At 41.1% G+C, this 22,271-nt stretch overlaps 1 protein-coding gene across 1 annotated transcript in view; it reads right to left on the reverse strand.

The window, feature by feature from the left end:
- Window positions 1–22,271, reverse strand: part of NET1 (neuroepithelial cell transforming 1) — a 61,486-nt gene that overhangs the window by 14,809 nt on the left and 24,406 nt on the right. The gene's annotated exons all lie outside the window — the stretch shown is intronic.

Raw genomic sequence — 22,271 nt, forward strand, 5'->3', positions numbered from 1 at the left:
TTGGCGTTGGCGCCTGGGTGGCGCAGTCGGTTAAGCGTCCGACTTCAGCCAGGTCACGATCTCGCGGTCCGTGAGTTCGAGCCCCGCGTCAGGCTCTGGGCTGACGGCTCGGAGCCTGGAGCCTGTTTCCGATTCTGTGTCTCCCTCTCTCTCTGCCCCTCCCCCGTTCATGCTCTGTCTCTCTCTGTCCCAAAAATAAATAAAAAACGTTGGAAAAAAAAAAAAGAAAAAAAAAAAAAAGAAATGAGGAAGAATGAGCTCTGAAAGAGAATTCAGAGTTTCATTTTAGATCTGAGTCTGAGGTGGGGCAAGAAATGAAAAAACTGAGCTAGGACTTGGAACTGCTGGACAAGGACTTGGAAGAGGCCAGAGGGCAGATTTAGACTGGGGAGTCACATACACAGGGATCAGAGTGGAAGCTATGGGTGAATGAGATGCTTGGGAGAAAAAATCTGGACAAAAAGAACAAGGGCCCAAGGATCCAACTTTGGAGAAATGCCAAGGGAAGAAGACTTTTGCAAAAGGAAAAGTCAGCAGAAAAGAAACATAACAAGATGCCAGCAGACGAAAAGGTGTTCATTGAGCAAAAAGGTTAAGAAGGGTAAGAAAAGACTCATGGATTTGGTACTGACATGTTTAATGAGGACCTCGAGTGTGCTGGTTCAGTGGGCTGAGGACAGGAGATCAATTACAGAGGCTGAAGAGGCAGAAGAAATAGTGGGCACGGCACAGACCATGTATGATGACAATCTGCAGAAAACAACCCACGAAGGGCTGCAGGAGGCATCAGTGCTGCTCTTCTCTCTGCAAACACCAATGTAATTTGTGTTCGATGATAATTCATCTTTTGGCTCTGAGCCTTTTTAAAAAAGTAATGGTGACTGCGAATATTTTGCCGCCTACCCTTCGTTACCTGACCCCCGATCACGTGTGGGTGACGTAGGTGGCCTCGGGAGCAGCTGTGCAGACGGCACCATGCAGCATGAAAGTGGAACACCGAGTGATCATGGGCAACACACACCTGCTCGAGCTCTCAGAGCTAGAGAGGGGCCAGGCTAGAACCCAGCAGTCTGGTTGCGTTGGCTACGTTGGCCCAAAAATGATGCAAGCGAGGCCAAAAACTTGATGGTCACTGAGCCTCATAAAGGGATACGGGGCTTGCACACAGCTGACAGGAAAGAAGCTGCGAGGGTGATCTCATGGTCTCTTCCCTGACATCTTTCTCCACTGATTTTCTGTCTAGTTCTGACAGAGGTAAGGCCAAGATAATGAGAAGAGATTCCTCTCATTTCTCTCCTGCAGCTGAGGACCCAAGATGTAAAGGGAGAAGTCTCATAAATGTAAAAATAGAAAGCCTACAGGAGCCAAATGAGGGTTAACGGTGACAGTCACAGCACAAAAATCCCAGCTCACCAACTCTAAAATCTTTGTTTCATTTCGAATGTTCAGGGTTGTGATCTAAATATAACTTAGACAACTGTAGATAGCATCTAAAAAAGCACCAATGAACACGAGATGTTCGACACGTGCCAAGTGATGAGCCAGAGAGACTCAGGACTCTAACAATGCTCCCCGAAATCAGAGGGCTGAAAAGGTCCTTTGAGATCACTGACTCATCCTCCTCCGTTTTCTTAGGAGGAAACTGCAGAATGGCAGTGAAAAAAGAGAAGGGAAACTTGTGTCCTTACTCCGTGCCAGGAGTTTCCTGCACAATCTTACCTCGCCAGCTTTATGAAGTATGTGTTATGAGCACCATTTTACAGATGGAGGAAGCCGGGACTCTGACAGTCTCGAAACTTGCCCAAAGTTGCAGAGTTAATCAATGGCTGGACAGGCTTCAAACTGGTCTCGCAGCTCCTGTCACCCACTTTCCAGGTGAGACTGGAAATGTCCTGCCACGAGCACACGTGTGGTACACGCTGCATGTGAGGCCGGAACTGGTCATCCTCTGGGAGCTGGGCAACTAGTCCCAGGCGATGTTTGTGATATAAATGTCAACATTTTACAGAGAAGGAAATCATAAAACAATTGAGACATTATTTGCCTTAGAGCCTTTTTATAACAAGGCAGGCAAATAAAAAGACAGCAAAGTAGTTCCAGTTGCTTAAGTTTTAGAAAAGATCCTATTTCAACTGTTTCATAATGTTATTAGGATCTTATTAAAGTATGATTTAAAAAAATTTTTTTTAGGGGCGCCTGGGTGGCGCAGTCGGTTAAGCGTCCGACTTCAGCCAGGTCACGATCTCGCGGTCCGTGAGTTCGAGCCCCGCGTCAGGCTCTGGGCTGATGGCTCGGAGCCTGGAGCCTGTTTCCGATTCTGTGTCTCCCTCTCTCTCTGCCCCTCCCCCGTTCATGCTCTGTCTCTCTCTATCCAAAAATAAATAAAAAACGTTGAAAAAAAAAAATTTAAAAAAAAAAAAAAATTTTTTTTTTAAATGTTTATTTTTGAGACAGAGAGAGACAGAGCATGCATGGGGAGGGTCAGAGAGAGGGAGACACAGAATCTGAAGCAGGCTCCAGGCTCCGAGCTGTCAGTACAGAGCCTGATGCGGGGCTCGAACTCATGGACTGTGAGATCATGACCTGAGCTGAAGTCGAATGCTTAACCGACTGAGCCACCCAGGCGCCCCAAAGTATGATTTATAAATACTACATATCACATAACTGAAGCACAGATTGGTTAAGTGTCTTTTCTTTGTGTGGAAAATCTAGAATTTATAAACTTAAAAACTGAGTTTTCTAGAAATAATAATGCAGCTTTGTAACAGATACCAGTTTTTAATGAGAATACAGGTTTCTACAGACCAGTTATAATTATAAGCTCTGTTCTCCTGCCTGTAGGCAGCCTTCAATGCTTTCTTTCCTAAAATATGAAGAAGGTAAAGAGAAAGATAACATTGCTTCCCTTGTATAGAAAAAGGCTACTTACCTTTTTTCCTCCTTTTCATGTGAAATCAGAATCCTGGAATTTAGATTAATTACAGCTGAAGAATAATCATTACTTTTTTTGGGTCTAGATATTATTTGTTTTCATTTACTTTTGTCTGGAATAATAACCAGCAATTGGAAATTAGGCCAGGAAAGCCATATTATGGGAAAGAGAAAACAATAGCCAAGCTCTCTGCTGCCCTCTGCATGGGATATCGTGAAATGCAATTGCCAACCCACTTTTTTTTTCAGCTTTTTAATTATGTTTGTAAAGACCTTCTATAGATGACTACATAAACAATTTTATCTGTAAATAAATACGGTAACAGTACAATTTGTTTCTTCAGCCCTTGTGTGTAGCTCTCATGTTTTACGTTACTAAATTAAACGTGTTTAAAAGTCATTTAAGTGTATGAAAAGTTTCCATAGTTCACAAGAAATATTGTAAGGGCTTTTTCTAAATATAAGAAAATTATGTTTCACTTTAGGGGCACCTTGGTGGCTCAGTCAGTTAAGCATCCAACTTTGGCTCAGGTACTGATCTCGCGGTCTGTGTGTTCGAGCCCCGCATCGGGCTCTGTGCTGACAGCTCAGAGCCTGGAGCCGGCTTCAGATTCTGTGTCTCCCTCGCTCTCTGCCCTCCCCCACTCCTGCTCACTCATGCGCGCACTCGCTTTCTCTCAAAAATAAACATTAAAAAAATGAAACAAACAGAAAAAACTATGTTCCACTCTAAAACTCTAGAATTCAACATTACAAATAGCTACTTACTAGTATCTCACTAAAAATAGCTCAGTTAAAAATAGAAGCTTAAATCTTACTAAAAAAGGAAGCATTGATTCAAATATGAAATGGAACTTCTAAAAAACAAGAGTTCCAAAATATTTAGTAACCAGCCAAAAATAACAAAAAAGGCAGTTCCATTTGGACTAGATGAGCATGAAAGAAATTAGCAATATATTTATATGTAGATTTGAGTTTTAAAAAATCATTTGGATTAAAAGTTTAACTGTAGCCAAGCTTTACTAAGAACTTGGTTCAGAAAAAGACCAATTCAGCTCTTTATCCTATTGGAGAGACTATAAACAGAATCTCAGGCTAAGGAGTTTGCTATTACCAAAACCATGGTTCTTTTTTGCAGTAACAATACAAACAGCCAATAAAATGAGGTATTGGTGCTGTTACTGGTGACTTTGATCTCAAGTACACAGGATAACAAACAACTTCCAGTATAATGTAAGATCACTTATGCTTGTGTAACAGGATGTCGAGTGGGATTTTTCTCATTGCCCCCTGAAACTCAGCAAAGCCAAAACCTAAAGACAAATGGTACCATGTCCTGTGCCCAGGCCCCTGTCCCCTCGGCCCACTTTTACTTCGTTATTACAGCAACCAGCTGCGCCAGGCAGCTCCTGCTTCCCACTGTGGGCTTCCTGGATGCTGGGGTGTGTGGCATTTACGTGTGAGAAATTAACACCCCACTTAATCCAGTGACTAATGGAGCACAGGAGCTGGTGAGTAAAAGCTCCCCCTTCAGTCCCTTGACAAGACAATTTTGCAGTGTATCGTACATGGCTCTTCAGAAGGTTCTAGCACAGTCAAGCCTCAGTTGCCCACAGTGGTGACCAGCTTAATTATAGACATTTGGCATTAACTGCGTCCTTCTGTTCCTGGGACCACACCTCAAAATAGACGGTCAATGAGCTCACGTCTCAGGCCGATTTCTGGAGGTAACCCCGGCTAGGACACAATACTGAGACTGGCCCTAGAGATTAGACACACAGAATGAGATTCTGCAACGGGGTCCCTCATTAGTAAAATGGCGAGAAGGACTACAGCCATTGATTGGTAGAGATGGGGTGGTGAAGCAGTGGTGGAACACGAACTATTACATGGGGGCAACGGTAACTGCAAATATTGTAGAGTCTGCTGGCTTCCGTTACTTGCTTTCAGAGCTTTGACAAAGCAGCTGGTGACCTCCAAAATCTTCTCAGAACCATCATGGTGGGAAGGGCCACGTGGGAGCCCCTGACAATTCTATCCCCTACCCCTGGGACAAGATAATAAATAGAAACAATGCTGCACACCAAGGGAAAATGCAGAGGTAGTCATCAAAATTACAGCAGGCAGGAGGGATAGTTTCCACTACATTTGCATTCAACGAATCTACGGGCCTTCTTCAGTGAGATGGATCGAGACAGCCAACAGTGGACTACCGTCAACTTAACTCGAGTGGTAGCTTTAATCTTAGCTGTCATGCAAGATGTAGGTCCTTGACTGGAACAGATCAACACATCCTCTAGCATTTGGCATATGGCTATTGATCTGGTCTGAGGGTTCTTCTCTCCCCGCTCCCCCGCAATGTGTTCTTTTCAATTCCCATTAGTAAGGAGGATAAAATGTAACTGGCTTTTATGGTGGGAAGGACAGCAGCTTGTATTTCATGTCCCGAGGCTGTTAACTTTTCTGTTCTGTCCCAGAGTCCAAAAGGACTTGCTATCCACAGAACATCATGTTAGTGTAGTAAACTGATGACATCATACAAATAAGATTTGGTGAACAGAAAATGGCAAGTATTCTGGACACCCTGGGAAGTCAAATGTATGCCATGAAAATTCTGGGTCGGCCACATTCGAAAAGTTGGAATAGGTCTGATAGCCTGAGGCTCTCTGGGATGTCCCCTCTACTAGGGTAAAGAACAAGTTGCCTTACTTTGCATTCCCTGGCGCTAAGAAGGGGGCAAAGCAACAGGTAGGACTCTATCTGTTGGAGGAAACATCTGCTGCAGCTGGAAATTCTGCTCTGACCTGTTAATGGAATAATCTCAATGCTCCGTTTTGAGTGGAATCCAGGGCAAAAGAAGCCTCGGTTGCGGGGTCCAGGCTGTGGTGCGAGCTGCCCTGCTGCACAGGCCATGTGACCCAGCACGTCTGATGGAACCGGGGGTCTCCATGGGAGACAAAGGCAGGAAAAGAACTGCAACACAGAGCCCTAGGGCTCTGAAGCGAGGCTATGCCCTCCATGGCAGGGAACCACGTGTGCTCCTGGTGTGCTAGCAGCCCTAGTAAAGACAGAGGACCTGCCCACGGGACATCAGGAGACTGATGCAGTCAGACATGTCCAAAACGAAAAGGGTCAAGTCTACCAAGTCACCAGGTTGGGCAGGTACGGGGGCAACCTATTATGTGATGGAACGGTCTGTTTGGAACCAGGCCTGAACAAGACCAAAGGGCGTAGGTAAATTACATAGATGTCCCTGATGGTCCTGCTACATCACACCAATATTACCCCTTCAATTCCTCATTTGGTGGTGGTGGGGGGAGGGTGGGTAGCTGAGGGTGGTGCTTGATTAAGGACAATCCTGAGGCAGAGCAGTAAAGGGAAACAATTCCAGCAGGCAGAGCTGTAGGCAGTTTACTTGGCCGTCTACTTAAACGGAGGGAGAAAGGGCATGAAGTACAGACAGATACAGGCTCCTGAGAAGTAGTCAATGGCCTGGCTAATTGCTTAGGGGCTCGGAAGGGCAAGATTAAAAACGCTGAGAGAAGAAATTTTGGAAAAGAGGCATATAAATGGGCCTAGGAAGTGTGCACAATGTGGGGGGATCTCTGTCTTATGTTAATGCTTAGGTTAGTGCCTCAGAGGCACTAGATAAACACAATGATTTATCCTGTGCATATCAACAAGTGTCTCTCCTGGGCCATCGTGGTGCTTCCGGAAGAGGCCCATGGAAAGAGGGGCGACAGCGCGGGTCTGAAGGATATGTACGGGTCCACCAGCAGGGACTCCCTCTCACTGAGGCGAGGGAACCACTGGAACCGCTGAGTGTCCACCCTGCCAGCAGTTGAGAAGGGACGATGAAATCGGGACCGTTGCCTGAGCAGACGTGGCGGCTAGTCGACTACGTGGGACCCTGCTACTACGGTGGGCATGATTCGGCCCAGCTGGAACTGACATCTCCACTGGACGCTGGATTTCCTCCTCTATCCTCAGGACCTCTGCCAGCACCGTCCTTTCAGGGCTTGTACAGTGCCTGCTTTACTTACGAGACTCTACCCAACACTACTACCTCAGACTTAGGGGCCCGTTTCATAGCAAAGGAGTCACAACAACAGAAAGGTAATCAATCACCCGATCCACCGGTTCTTCCATATACCCCGCTGTCCAGAAGCAGACAGCTTAACAGGACGATGGAATTGTCTATTAAAGCGTTAGCTATTCTAGCAGCTCAGGGTTAAACTTCTGCAGTGTTGGAGCACTGTCCCTCAGAGTGTGATACACGTGAAACGGCCTATCTACGGTGCTATGTCCTCCACAGCCATCACGCTTGGTCCTAGGAATCAGGGGGTGGAAGCACAATTGGTCCCTCTCACCGCCACTCCCAGATGTGGTGTTTCCCAGTTACAGCCTGGCTCTGGAGCCACCGAGGCTCAAGAGAGATAAACAAACTAGGGGCTCAGACCCTCGAGGATGAAGTGGGGCAAGCAACTTGGACCCACCGACGTGCTGGCCAAGGCTGAGGGAGACCTGTTATGGCAGCAGGGGAGTAAGGTGTTCCTGAATCATGCCTTTATGCAGCAGCAGAGACTGTAACTTGTTCCCGTGTACAAAAACTTCTGCAGAGATGGTGGCACGTCACGACCCAGAAGTCTCTGTGACAGACTGGACTTAAAGGGGTGCGTGAGCACAGCCGAACAGTACAAGGAGCGCACAGTATCCTCCTCCTCACACCCCGTAACCCTACCCATTAATCAGTTGCATAGGTATCAATCTCGTGTTCTGTTCTAGGGCTTCTCGAGTGCATCACGAACGTGCAACCTGCAAATACGAGGGTGTATATACCCTATGGGGCAACGTGGACCCACGTGCCAAGTCAACAACTCACCCTGGTATTGGCGTTTCCTCCTTTTCCCAGTCCCTTATTGCCCCCCAAAATATCAGCACACAAGCTTTGCCTCAGGTTCTACTTTCTGGGAGAAACCAAGATTAAGACACCCATATTTTCAATCTGAGGAGGCATCAGCAAGTGGCACCAGCCATCAGCTGAGGGTGAGGGAAATCTATCACGGGCAGTGGAGGAGTAAGACAACGTGTTTTCATCATGACTTCCTTGCAGGATTTACTTATTAGAGGCCGATCAGGGATGCACCATCCATACCCCCTACAGCCACCCCCACTTTATCAGAAAAGAACTGAGAAATAAAGCTGTTGGTGTTGGGGGCCTGTTGTTCTATGAAATGAGACTACTCTTTCCACTCTGCAAGCCTTCCTTCCCTTAGGAACTCTCAGAAGTAGAGTGGGCCAAGATGGCACCTACATGAATTTCTGGATCCTCTAGTACAAAGCCCAGAGGTGAGATTGAAGATATGGTCTTGCTGGGATGACTGCATGTGGGTGGGCAAAAACCAGCATGTATTGGAAGGGTGCACGGTATGCTACTTGCTAGAGGTCGTCCAAAAGATGTGGCTAGTCTTGCAAGAGACTATCAATATTTAGGGAGGGTTCACAGGAATGGTTATCAACATTTGATGGAGCCATTGCTCATGTAATCTCATCCAGTAAGGCAAAGAGACTTTATTTCTGCTCCCCTCTCCTTGCCTAACATCTTGGAGGAGGCTGGGTTTCAAAAAAGTGGAGACATATGCGATGAGCAGTCTGTCTCCTCTACACATTTCTAGGGTCACTGACAGATACAATCTATGCCTCCACTGGAATGTAAGCTTCATGAGGGCAAAGACTTTGTTTTGTTCTCTGTGTCTAACACTTAGTAGGAGCTCAATAATGAAGGAAGGAAGGAAGGAAGGAAGGAAGGAAGGAAGGAAGGAAGGAAGGAAGGAAAGGGATGGGAGGGGAGGGGAGGGGAGGGGAGGGGAGGGGAGGGGAGGGGAGGGGGAAGGAAAAGGAGGAGGGGAGGGAGGCAGGCCGGCCAGCCAAATGTGCTGAAGAGTGGAGAAGAGCTATGAATCAAATTTGAGATTAAAGTTTTATCATTAAATACAGAAAACAGAGGTTTAGAATGGTTACATAATTTACACAAAATCACATAAGTAGTAACAACTGGTTAAGTTCACAAGTTTGCAACTTCTAAACAATCTTTATTGGCCTTAGCGTAACTTCATTTGATTTATGGCTTATTTTATATTAGTTAACAGAGCAAACAGAAGGAGAGGTTAAAAGCAATATAAATAATACCTCTAGAAAGGTAACAGAGGGCAATACATCAAGGAAAATAAATACTACTATGGGAAAACAAAACAAAAAAATTAGAGATCTTGGAAATATTTTTAAAAATTGTCAAAATTTTATCTATTGCCAAAATAGAAATGTCAGTAGTTCGGCTAACTAGTAGAATAGACACTAGTGAGGCATTAGCAAGCTAGAAGATGAAGTTGAGGAATTCTCCCAGAGAAGAGCATACAAGATTAAAGAGATGGAAACAACAAAAAAGAGTTAATAAACATAATTCCAGATTTTCTAAAATCTTCCTGAGTTCTAGAAGCAAAGACTAGACAGTGAGAGGATGAAAATAATCTAAAAACAAGAAAATTTCACAAGGCATTTCTGAAATAAATATAATTCTTTACAATTAGAGGGTCTGAAAAATGCCAAATAGGATGAAAATAAAATTTAACTAAAACTCTCAAACTGTAAAAATATTAAATAAATGATCCCACCAAGAGACAAAAACAAGAGACTAAAAAACAAAACTGCAACATACATAATAAACCAGAGGTAAATATCCATATGACATAAAGAACTCAAATTACTTTTTTTTCCTTTTTTCTCACATTAAAAAAAAAAAAGCCGTGATGAAATGTACATAAAATTTACCACTTTAACCACTTTTAAGGGCACAGTACAGTAGGGAGAGTTCAGAGGCATTAAGCACATTCACATTGTTGTGCAACCATCACCACCATCATCTCCTGTCAACTTCCCAAATGGAAACTGTATACATTAAACTTTAACTACCATTTCCCCTTTCCCCAGCCCCAGGTAACAACTTATATTTTCTACCTCTATGAATTTGACTATTCTAGGTACTTCATATAAGCAAAATCATACATTTGTCCTTTGTGTCTGGTTTATTTCGTTTAGCATGTTTTCAGGGTTCATCCATATTATAGCATGTATCAGAATTCCTCTTTAAAGCTCAATATTCCACTGTATGTATATACCACATCTCATTTATCCATAGGAAATTTCTTTTTATTCCTAGTTTGTTGGGTGTTTTATTTTTTTTAAATCATGAAAGGGTGTTGGATTTTGTCTAATGCTTTTTCTGCATCCATTGAAATGATCACCAGGCTTTCTCCTCCTTAATTCTGTTACAGTGGGATTATTACATTGATTGGTTTTCATTTGTTGAACCATCCTTGCGTGCCAGGAATAAATCTCACTTGGTCTTAGTGTATAATTCTATTAATATGCTGAGTCCACTTTGCTAGTATTTTCTTGAAGATTTCCACATCGACACTCATAAGGGATATTGGTCTATAGTTTTCTTTTCTTGTAGTATCTTTGGCTTTGGTATCAAGGTATTGCTGGCCTCAAAGAGTGAGTTAATAATTGTTCCCTCCTCTTCAATATTTTGGAAGAATTTGAGAAGGATTGGTGTGAATTCTACCTTAAACGTTTGGTAGAATTCACTAGTGAATCCATCTGGTCAGTGGCTTTTCTTTGTTGGGAGGTATTTTGGTTACTTATTCAGGCTCTTTAATATACAGATCTATTCAGATTATCTCTATGATTCAGTCTTGGTAGGTTATGTGTTTCTAGGAATTTGTCCTCTTCACCTAGGTTATGCAATCTGGTAGTGTAAAATTGTTCACAGTTCTCTCTTATAATCCTTTTTATTTCTGTATATTGGTAGTAATGTCTCCACTTTCATTTCTGATTTTAGGTATCTGAGTCTTCTCCCTTTTATTAAGTCACCTAAAGATTTGTCAATTTGTCGATCTTTTCAAAGAACCGTATTTTAATTTCATAGATTTTTCTCTATTGTTCTATTCCCTAATTTATGTAATGCCCCTTCTAATCTTTATAATTTCCTTGCTTCTGCTAGCTTTGAACTTTGCTTGTTCGTCTTTTGCTAGTTTCTTAAAGTGTGAAGCTAGATTGCTGATTTGAGATCTTTCCCTTTTTAATGTAAGAGTTTATAGCTATACATTTCCCTCTTAGCACTGCTTTTGCTGTATCCCACTAGTTTGTTATGTTGTTTTCATTTTCATTTGTCTCAAAGTATTTTCTAATTTTCTTTGTGATTTCTTCTTTGATCCATTGGTTGTTCAATAGTGTGTTGTTTAATTTCTACATACTTGTGAATTTCCCAGTTTACCTTCTGTTATTTCTAGTTTCACTCCATTGTAATTGCAAAAATATTTTGTATAATTTCAGTCTTTTCAAATTTATTAAGGCTTATTTTGTGGCCTAACATACAGTTTATCTAAAGAATGTTCTGTGTGTACTTGAGAAAAATGTATACTCTGCTCTTAATGGATAGAGAGTTCTTCTGTATAGGTCTTTTAGGTCCAACTGGTTTATGTTCAAGTGCTGTATTTCCTTATTGATTTTCTGTCTGGTTGTCTATCACAACAATTGGCAAAAATTTAAAAGATTAAGAAAGTCCAGGATTGAGAAGAGTGTAGAGATATGTTTATTATCATAGACTGATAGAGAAGTTTAAATTTGTCAAATTATTGGAAGGCAAGTGAACAATATTATCAAAACTGCAACTTGCAACCCAGCATTTCCACTTCTTGACATCTGTATTAGAGACATAGCAACAGTTCCTCCTTTGTGCACAAGGAGAAGATACACTGCAGCATTATTTTTAATATAGAAGAACTGGAAAATATACTAAAGTGCCACTGCTAAAGGATTGGTTAAGTAGATTATCATACTCTAGCCTATGGACTACAATATGGCGACCAAAAAAGAATAAGGCAGCCTTATATAGTAATGACAAGAGACAAAGAGAAAAAGCAAGCTGTAGCACATGTACATGACAATCTATAGGTCACCATTATACACATTGTGTGAAAGTACGTAAATAAACAGAAAAGAACCTGGGACACATCAAATAGTAACTGGTTACTTCAGAGGATGAAGGTGATACAAGGAAACTTAAAAAAATTTTTTTTTTTTTTTTACATTTTGAACAAGGACAGTGCATCCTTGTATTACTTTTGTAATTAAAAAAGGACACAAGCATTTAAATGCACGTATCAGTCCAGGAATGATTTACAGTGGTCTAGGAACAATTAAGCTTAAGGATAAACAGCTCTGGATACTTCAATGGCTTCTCAGAGCATTATCAGGAATAATTGTTTTATATTTTACTTTTATGTTTTTGGCTAAGAACCATTTTCCTATATCTATCTTCTGTTCCTCTTCACTTTCATCACCTATACTAGCAGCTGGCTTTATTTTTCGGACCTCTGTCGAAAGAGAAATCATGTTTTATTGTGTTATCTTACAGGGCGGCCAGTAGAGATCATAAGTTACATCAAAATGCAAGATGGAGGGCAGTAAGCTATTCATAAATGAAGCCACTAGGCTTTAGCCTGCCGGCTAACCTCAAACTACTCAAATCTGTGCCTCAGAATAACTGCCAATTACCAGTCATGATTCTAAGAGGTGGGTTTCTCAAAAGTAAGATTATATTAAACCAGGAATTGACAAAAGACAATTATAATTCTAAACAATTGCAAATGCTTTTAAAATAATTTACTAGAAATGATATACATAACTCATTATTATGTTTAACCTAAAATTTACAGAGTATACCAATACGCAAAGTATAACCCTTCAATATACTATTTAACTTATAAGAAATGAGATCCCTAAATCTGGACATTCTGAAAAAGAACAAACCATTTATGTATTTTAGAACATTCTTTTGAAGTGTTCTGGTTTGTTTTTTGATCACTGACGATCAGAGTTAAAGAACTTTAGTCATAAAATATGACACAGTATTACTCATCCCAGTATTACTCTATATTAATAAAGTAAAAAGTCACTTTGGACTCTTCCTATCGAAAGAAAAGGGCAAGGTTATGGTTGCTAACAAACAGCTGAGAAACACCTTTGGAAAACAAATACTGTGTTCCTTTTTAAAAATAAATTTCTACATAATATAGTAGCAAGGCAAACTGATAAAAGATAGTTCTAAAATTTTACTTAGAGACAAATTCGATAAGCAACCACAATTTCAACAAACAGCCAATGATCTACTACATGAAAATTTGTTAACATTGGTTTTAAATTGCTGGTGTGAGAGATCCGAAATCAAAATATATAACACGATGCTCATGTTACATGCTTATCTAAGTCCAAAGTCTTATTTCACTTATTTGACCTATACTACTTTATCTGTTCGTTCACTAAATATTTACCAAGCATCTATTATGTGTCAGGCCATGTGGCTAAGGTGACTGGAGTATAGAGGTAAATAAAGTAATGGTTCCCAGCAACAGGCATCAAAAGAGTATACAAACTGATTATATATTTAGCTTATTACATAATAAAACTGCTGTATTTAGAGGAAAGGCCAGGCAGAAAACAGGGCTGGGGGAGCTGGCAGAGTATCTGTTTCATGGTGTGTTTCTGGGGAGAGAGACAACTTTAAGAATGTCACATTCTAGGGGCGGCTGGGTGGGTGGCTCCGTCGGTTAAGGGTCCGACTTTGGCTCAGGTCGTGATCTCACGGTTCTTGGGTTCAAGCCCGCGACGAGCTCTGTGCTGACAACTCAGAGCCTGGAACCTGCTTCTGATTCTGTGTCTCCCTCTCTGCCTCTCCACCGCTTATGCTCTGTCTCTCTCTCTCTCAATAAATAAACATTAAAAAAAAAAAAAAAAGTCACATTTTCAGTTTTTAGCCGTGGCCATACCGCAGAATCACCCAGACATCTTCAAAAACAAACACAAAACCTAGATGTTCTCAGGTCCCAACGTCACCCATCCTTACTCTCCTGCCCCCGCACTCAGGGTGTCTGGGACAGGGCTTAGCAGCCCCCTCCTCCCCCAAAAGCTCCCCAGGTGACTCTGGCCTGCAGCCAGAACGGAGTTGTTATTTTCAAGGTGTAAATACAGCTTAATGCTTCTGTGATGATCAGAACTTCATTGCTGACCCTCTTTCCTTCTCAAGAAATCTCATTTACTCCTTCTCTATTCATTTCTCCCTACCTAGGGCGTTCATGGTTCAACCAGCCCAGGTTGGTGGGGGTGGGATACAGGGAGAGGGGTAACACTCTGGGAAGGGGTCCTGGAGATAATGACCTCGTGGGGATAGGCAGGCATTCTCCAGGCAAAGAAGAGGAATAAGGACGTACAAGGGAAAGGAAACAGGAAGTACGATAAGAGAAATTTTGGAGAGACAGAGTAGGGGAACCCATCATAGTGGGGATTACATGTTACACAAGACATTTGGGTTCTGTCTTTAAAGCAATGAGTGGCTACTGAAAGAATTTAAGCAAGGTACTGAAAAGACCAAAGAAAGATCAATAAGGCATCAGAAAGAGGCTACAGGCAGGGAGTCCGGTTAGAAGGCTATATTTCTGGAAGCAATTGGATAAAAGGATACGAAAAACAGGACTGTGATCTGGCTTGAAGATTCAGATCAGGGAGTCATCCGTTACAGACGGTGAATCTGGCGAGTGAGTGAGCTCTCCAAAGAAAGATCATACCTAAGAAGAGACAAGCGATGAAGACAGAACCTGTCTGCTCTTCTCATCTCCACAGCCCCACTCTTGCCCCAGGCCTCCATGCCCGGTGCCAGGCCCTCATGGACTGGCACTTTCTACACAGATGGAGGGACCATGCTGTGGAAGATCAGTTCAAGACTCCACAATGTCATCCCTGTTGATTTTCAGATGAATGAACTCCAGCCGATCATCTTCAGCCTTCAAATTAAGGGACCAATGAACCCTCTATACTACTTCATGTCTTAGTTCTTCCTCATATATTTCTTAAAATTTTCTTTAATGTTTACTTTTTTGAGAGAGCGAGACAGAGCACGAGTGGGGGAGGGGCAGAGAGAGGGGGAGACCCAGAATCCCAAGCAGGCTCCAGGCTCCCAGCTGTCAGCACAGAGCCCCACAGGGGGCTTGAACTCACTAACCCTGAGGTCATGACCTGAGCCCAAGTCGGCCACTCAACTGACTGAGCCACCCAGGCACCCCATTCCTCATATTTTTTTTTGGCTCTTTCAAAATAATTTGTTTATCGTTCCTTACACATAACTGATTTTAATTCTTGACATTTATAGACACTTCTCTCTCTGCGGTTGGTTTTCCCCAGTTCGTGTTGGCGTTCATAAAAATCCAGCTCCAAATTAAAACCTCCCCAAATCTTCTATTTCTCTCTCCCATTCCTCCTCCTAACACCATCATACTTCTGTAATCTATGCAGATAGGGTTTTGTCAGAGGCTCTTGTTTCCCGCCTGTATGTAGTCTTATCTGTAAGTTTAAGTATAGGACCTGAACATTGTGGGCGCTCCATAAATGTTTGTGGAATTAAAAAAAAAAAAAAAAAAAAAAAAAAAAAGAATAAAAGAAAGAATTTAGACCAAACCCTAGTGAAGTTTTGAGGATACAAAGAGGTTGTTATTCAATAAATTATTTCAAATTCATTCTTTTCTTATCACAGTTATACGTGATTCCTTAGGTTTGGAACAAATAGAGACTACAAAGCATAGGATGCAGTTGGGATTGGTTAATGTAACCAAACTTTTATAAGGACTTCTTTCTTGAATATAATTCCTCAATTTGAAGAAGTTAACAGTAGTATATGCAAATGTGTAACTATTGTCCCAAACTTGATAAATTTTGAATGACAATAAAAGCTTATCTTTTGGCTAGTTGATGAGTATTAGTATCAGTTCATAATATACGATCTATCCTAAAAATTATAGCAATTCAAGTAATTCCAGTAAATTCAATGTCAATAAAATCTACTAAAATTGTATTAGGTTTAGAGGAAAGCCAAATTTGCCTTTCACCACATCGGGAGACATAACTCTGTGACTAAGGTGGTGTTAGTGACATAGTTTTACAATTTTTCCAAATCCTTCCATAAAAACATACAGAACAAGGACAACAAAACCAAACCCCAAAGTCAAAACGTACAGCACCATGTAATAAGGTACCCACCCCCATGAATCCAAACATACAAGTTAATGTGGATAAACTAGTAACAACTAACTGTATGATAACCTATATAGTATCAGCAGAGAAAAACAGCATCTGTCATGTTTGAGTACCGAAGAATCCCCAAACTATCAATAGCTACTCACTGCAAAGTGAGGCAGGCCATTTTGAGCACAGTAACTGAAACTGGAAAGGGTTTCATCTACTCAAGGGTAGCAGTAATGGGTTCATGGCTGGAACACGTGAGCTTAGAAACCCTCAAAGCTCCCTTCCAAGACAAAACCCTACACTATGGTGCAAGTTCTGGGAAGAGATTTCAAGTAGAGTGGAACAGAGGTGACAGATATACGGGAAAGAGCAAGTTTAGATAAAAATTGAGGAGGAAAACAGGTCCTGAAGAACTCAGAGTGTATCTGTATTTATCATTTCTTAAAGACAAGACAAGACAAGAGAAGAGGAAGCTTTAGAGTCTGAAAGCTAGAAAAGCTCTCTGGACTCATTCTTCCTTTCGAAAACTATTTTCACATAATAATGACCAATAGAAAAGGAACAGTCAAATCCCATATGAAGTTTTCGTAAGAAAAAAAGTATAAGGGAAAAAAATAATACCCCTACAAAAAATAAAAGCATGGTAGAAAAACATGCTCACAAAAAACTCTAATATTCCAAAATTAGCTATAAAAGAGCAGACCTCAGAATTACAAAGGTGGCAAAATTGAGGAAAGAATTAAAAAGAAAAGAAAATATCCAAACCGTGAAATCAGACAAAAGGAATTCCTGAATGTCCTTTCAATGGATTATCTCGTTTTCTAGGGCCATGTACCCTTTGTCTGATTCACTATCTGTTACTGATAGGGTTCCTGCAACTCTGTCAGGGTAGATGTGAGCTGAATACCGACAGCAATGCAAATACATTGTGTAGGTAGAGACGGAGATGAGGACATTAACCTGTTCTGCATCTAATTTAATTTAGCAATCTCATTCCACCATTCTCTCTTTCAGTAACTGGAAGACTTCAGTGTTTCCTATAGTCCTTTGAGTGGCTTTACCATTCTGTTGGTTCGTTCATTAATATGTTAATTAAATCGTTGACCGGTCTTCTCTAAGAAAGTAAACAGAAAAAAAAAAAAAAAAAAAAGCAGCTGGAGCACCTAGCACAGCCAACAAAAAACACAGACTACAGTGAAAGGAAGAGGCAGCGTTTCCCCCACAAACCTTTTGTCTGTCAGAAAGTGACGAAGCGGATGGCTATGAGACCCCCATGGTATCAGCCTCTGTGCACAAAGGAGCGGAGGGAAGGCGACTGGGCTTCTCCGACGGCCCTGAGAACAGGGGAGCCACTCTCTGGCACCCAGTAGTCTAAACTGGGAAGGGTCCCGTGATCAAACTCTCAGGCTGAGGGCAGGGACCCTCCCAAGCAATAAGGTTAGCAGTCTGGGCCACTTAAACTCTGGAACTCACAGCACTCTGAGAACTGCGAGGAGGAGGGTCCAAGCAGTGAATAGGGCAATAGAGGCAAAGACCAGAAAAAGCTCAGACAGAAAAAGGAGGGAGCAGAAAAGAAAGGTCTCAGAAAGCATGAGGCTCTCCTGTGACAAACCACTGGGTGGCTCAGTCAGTTAAGCGTCTTGTATTTCAGCTCAGGCCATGATGTCTCAGTTCCGGAGTTTGAGCTCCGCATCCCCATCGGGCTCTGTACTGGCAACACGGGGCCTGCTTGGGATTCTGTCTCTCTGTCCCTCCCCTGTTCGTGCTCTCTCTCAAAAATAAACTTTAGGGGCGCTTGGGTGGCTCAGGGGGTTAAGCGTCCGACTTCGGCTCAGGTCACAATCTCAAGGTTTGTGGGTTTGAGCCCCGCATCGGGCTCTGTGCTGACAGCTCAGAGCCTGAAGCCTCCTTCGGATTCTGTGTCTCTCTCTCTCTCTGCCCTTCCCTTGCACTGCCTCTCTCTCTCTCAAAAATAAATAAACCTTAAAATAATTTTTTTTAAATAAACTAAAAAAAACCCCCCAAACCAAAACCACCTCCTGAAGACACCAGAAGAGGGAGCTCTGGAGCGATGAAGCCGAACAAGGGCTGCCAGGGCCCACTCCTTCTCCCCTGACCACAGGAGAACCGACTGCACGTAACAAAAGAACAACAGAAAATCATAAATCCCCTTTAAAGCTATTAGAAGAAGGCAGAAAATGTGAAGTAGAATAATTTGTCTATAGCATAAAATCAAAAAGGAGATTATAGAAGCTATGAAAGAACATCAAACTCAAAAATTAGGTGGGTAGAGAATGGAAGATGTGAAATGAGGGGAGAGAACTAAAAAAAAAAACACAAGAAAAATTATTTCAGAACAAAAAAAATCAGTCTACTGCATTAAGAGAAAAAGACAAAAAGGAAGACAAGTTTAAAAATAAAAAAGATATATAAAGAGATAAATATTTTGAGACGAAGTAGTAAATATAAAAGATTTTTAAAATCCATGCTAAGTACAAAGGGCAGGGAGGGAAGACAAAACAGTGGAATAGAAAAAAAATGACAAAAACGGTAAGAAAAGATGTTCCTAAAATAAAAGATGACTCAAAAGTATATATTTAGTGAAACTTTTCAACAGTGGCACTTTATGCAGAAAACAATGGAGTGAAATATTTGCTTATCCAAGGAAGAAAACGTGAGTCATGGATTTCAATCCATCCGAACTAGCCTTCAAGTACAATGACTGCAAACAAACCGACAGGGACATTCAGTAACTCATGTAATCCTGTTCCCATTAACGAGTCCTCTGCATTTACTCACCTCTAGAGCAGGGGTCAGCAAACTCTCTGTAGAAAGCCAAAGAGCAAATATTTCAGTCTTGGTAGGTCAGATGGTCTCTGTCACTGCCACTCAACCTCTGCCACTGCAGTGTTTTAAAAAGTAGCCATTAACAACATATGTGAATCACTGAGCAGGTCGGATCCAGTTTGTGGACCAGAGTTTGCTGACCCCTCTGCTAGGGAATGAGCTTCAGACAATCCACAACCTAGGAAGGCACGGACACGAGGTGCTGAGCACTCGTGCAGATTTACCTGCAGAGCTAAAGTCTAAGTAATGGTTATCAGGGTACACGGCACAGTTTGTGATGCCTACGTGCTCTGTTCTTCTAGATACGGTAAACGTATTTTTAAGAAATGGAGAATGGTGAATGTACTTGGAAAGTAAAATAAGCACTCAATATTTTAAATGTACCAATGTAGAATAAAGAGATATTACTTAATTTTATTAACAGGAGAGAAGGAGATGAGGGAGAAGAGGTGTTAGTTGATTAAAATATGCTCATAGGAATAAACCAATTTACAAGAGCTAAAAAGGGGAAACTGAAGGCAAAAATAACCAAGAGAACGAAAACATGAACCTTGCTATATAAAGACATATCACAGCAAAAACACACAAACAAAACAAACAAGGAAATAAAAAAGAACACATGATGAAAGACAGCATGCTGTTTAGCCAGAAAAGTGAAATATACGGAACATATATGCAATTGCTTATATTTTTAGAAAGTGAAAGAATAAACCATAATATTTGAAAAAGAAAAAAAAGGATTTTGTATGAAAGAAAGATGTAGGGTAGAAGATCCAGGAATAGAAACAAGAATCTTGTGGAGCTGACTTTGAAATTCCATACAATTTTATTACATGATTAAGAAGAAAAATTAAGTTAAAAAAATTTTTTTATGTTTTTATTTTATTTTTGACAGAGAGAGTGCGAACAGGGGAGGGGCAGAGAGAGAGAGAGAGAGAGAGAGAGAGAGAGAGAGAGAGAATATGAATCTGAAGCAGGCTCCGGGCTCCGAGCTGTCAGCGCAGAGCCCGATGTGGGGCTTGAACTCACAGACTGTGAGATCATGACCTGAGCCGAAGTCGGATGCCCAACTGACTGAGCTACCCAGGCACCCCAAAGAAAAATTAAATTTAAGAAATAGTAGTTCTTAAAAATTGAAAATAAAAAGGAACAAGTAGGTTTCTGGCATAATTACACATAGAAAAGTCTCAGTTCAACAATTTAAAAACACAGAAATTTGTGTATACTTACTATACCTTTTAAGTAAAAATCAAAAAATCTGAAAAATAAAACATAAAATGTTTTCAGTAATTGTCTCATTTATGTAATGCAGTAGTGATTTGCAGTAATGTAGACTACTTTGAACTGCGAGTAAATCAAGCGAGTAATTATGTCAGTGTCCCTAAGACTGAGATTTTTGGTGTGGCTGAGAGCTCTAGATAGTAATATTGATGCAAATTAGTAAAAATACTTTAGCCTTGAATTTGAAATATCAGTATAAACTCATAATTTATTTCTTTATCTGAAAAAATGACATATGTTTCCTATCTCCGTCCATTAAAAAGGCACAGAAACAAGAATGAATAAAGCAGCAAGGAGTGTTCAGAATGCCCTGGTTTAAGCCTCTACCATTTCCTAAGGAAACCAGGGTTTTTAGAAACGACCACTGACATCGGGTATGGAGCAGAAACAACGACAACAACAACAAGGGGCACCTGGGTGGCTCAGCTGGTTAAGCAAGTATCCAACTTCAGCTCTGGATAGATCTGAATGATCTATGGTCATGATCTCATGGTTTATGAGTTCAGCCTCACATGGGGCTTGGTGCTGACAGCTAGGACCCAGGAGCCTGCTTCAGATTCTGTGTCTCCTTCTCTCTCTGCCCCTCCCCTGCTCACACTCTGCCTCTCTCTCTCTCAAAAATAAACATCAAGAAACAACAACAGCAAAATGTACAAGTGGGCCTGGAATAACTTGTCATCCTGGGAGAAAAGGAGGCTAGGCTTAAGTGTCTAGATATGAGGTGAGGGTCATGTCAAAAGGATACAGGAAATGAATACACTGCATTCCTTAAATTTACATTATGCTGTATGTCAATTATATCTTAAAACTGGGGGAAAAGGGGACATAGAAGCCATCCTGAAGCAGCATCCAGTGGCCAAAGATGGGATAATTTAAGCACTGTAAGAGTAGTAACTGAAATAGATCAAAGTACAACAAATGTACAAATATCCATAAGTTCATAGTCATATAAAAAAATCATTAATTACATTTAGAGAATTTTAACGAATAAAACTCATTTCTTTTGAAAACTGGTAAAGGAATCAAGCACTTACCCTCCTTTAGTGTAGGTAAGTACCTCACAGTAACCAAATGGTTGCTGAGGGGAACTTTCTTTTTATGGAAGTGTTCCCGTTAATAAAGATGACTGATCAAGGCATGATATCCACTTAGCAACCTTCAATGAATAAATAAATCTAGGCAATGATAATTAACTCATTTTGATAATAGCACAAAATGATTATTATATACCTCTCGAGGGAAGTACACAGCCCAAATCGATCTCGAGATCTATCCGTTTAACAGAAATAAAGGAAAGAGAGGGACAAAATACCATGGAGCTATGAAAAGCTCTACACATCATTTCCTTTTCGACAACAAAAAACTGCAACAAAGCAAAAAGCTAGAGAGAGAACCTACATATTAAACCCACAGAACCTATCAAGAGACATATAATCACAACATATAGACTTTATTATGAATTTCAACTCCAGACAAAATGAACAAATCCAAAACAGAAAAAGGTGCCAGACAAATCAAGGCAGTGTGAGCACCAAATCTGATGATACAGAGAAAATGATACAACCTAAAGGATTTGCTTCAAAATAATCCAGGGGCGAGTAGACAGATAAATGACTGTCATTTGATTGTATGATGGTAACTGCTGAAGTTGGGGTAAACAAAAGGAGGATCATGTTTAAGTAGATTTGACCATGGATTTTACCGCGGCAAACTATGAAATACTGTCCTATTTCTGTACGTGGTCTGATTTGAAGCCTACCGAAAAAGGGTTGCCATTTCATCCTTTTTTTTTTCTCTTTGAATACAAGATTTTCAAATGTAACTGAAACTGTTTTGCAAAAAGTCTAACACTTAAAACACACAATTCTTCCATAAAGACATTACATATGTTCGCGCCTATGTGCACGCGCGCGCACACACACACACACACACACACACACACAGGCCTTGCTGGATCTGGTAAAACGTTGATGGGCAGACCTATAAAATACCTTGTCTTTAAAAACAAGTAGCAGCTGCCATCATTAAACATGATGCCAAACATTTAAAAAATCTCACTTAAAAAATGTATAACCTTT

Source organism: Neofelis nebulosa, chromosome 8 (assembly GCF_028018385.1).
Source record: "Neofelis nebulosa isolate mNeoNeb1 chromosome 8, mNeoNeb1.pri, whole genome shotgun sequence".
Lineage (NCBI taxonomy): Eukaryota > Metazoa > Chordata > Mammalia > Carnivora > Felidae > Neofelis > Neofelis nebulosa.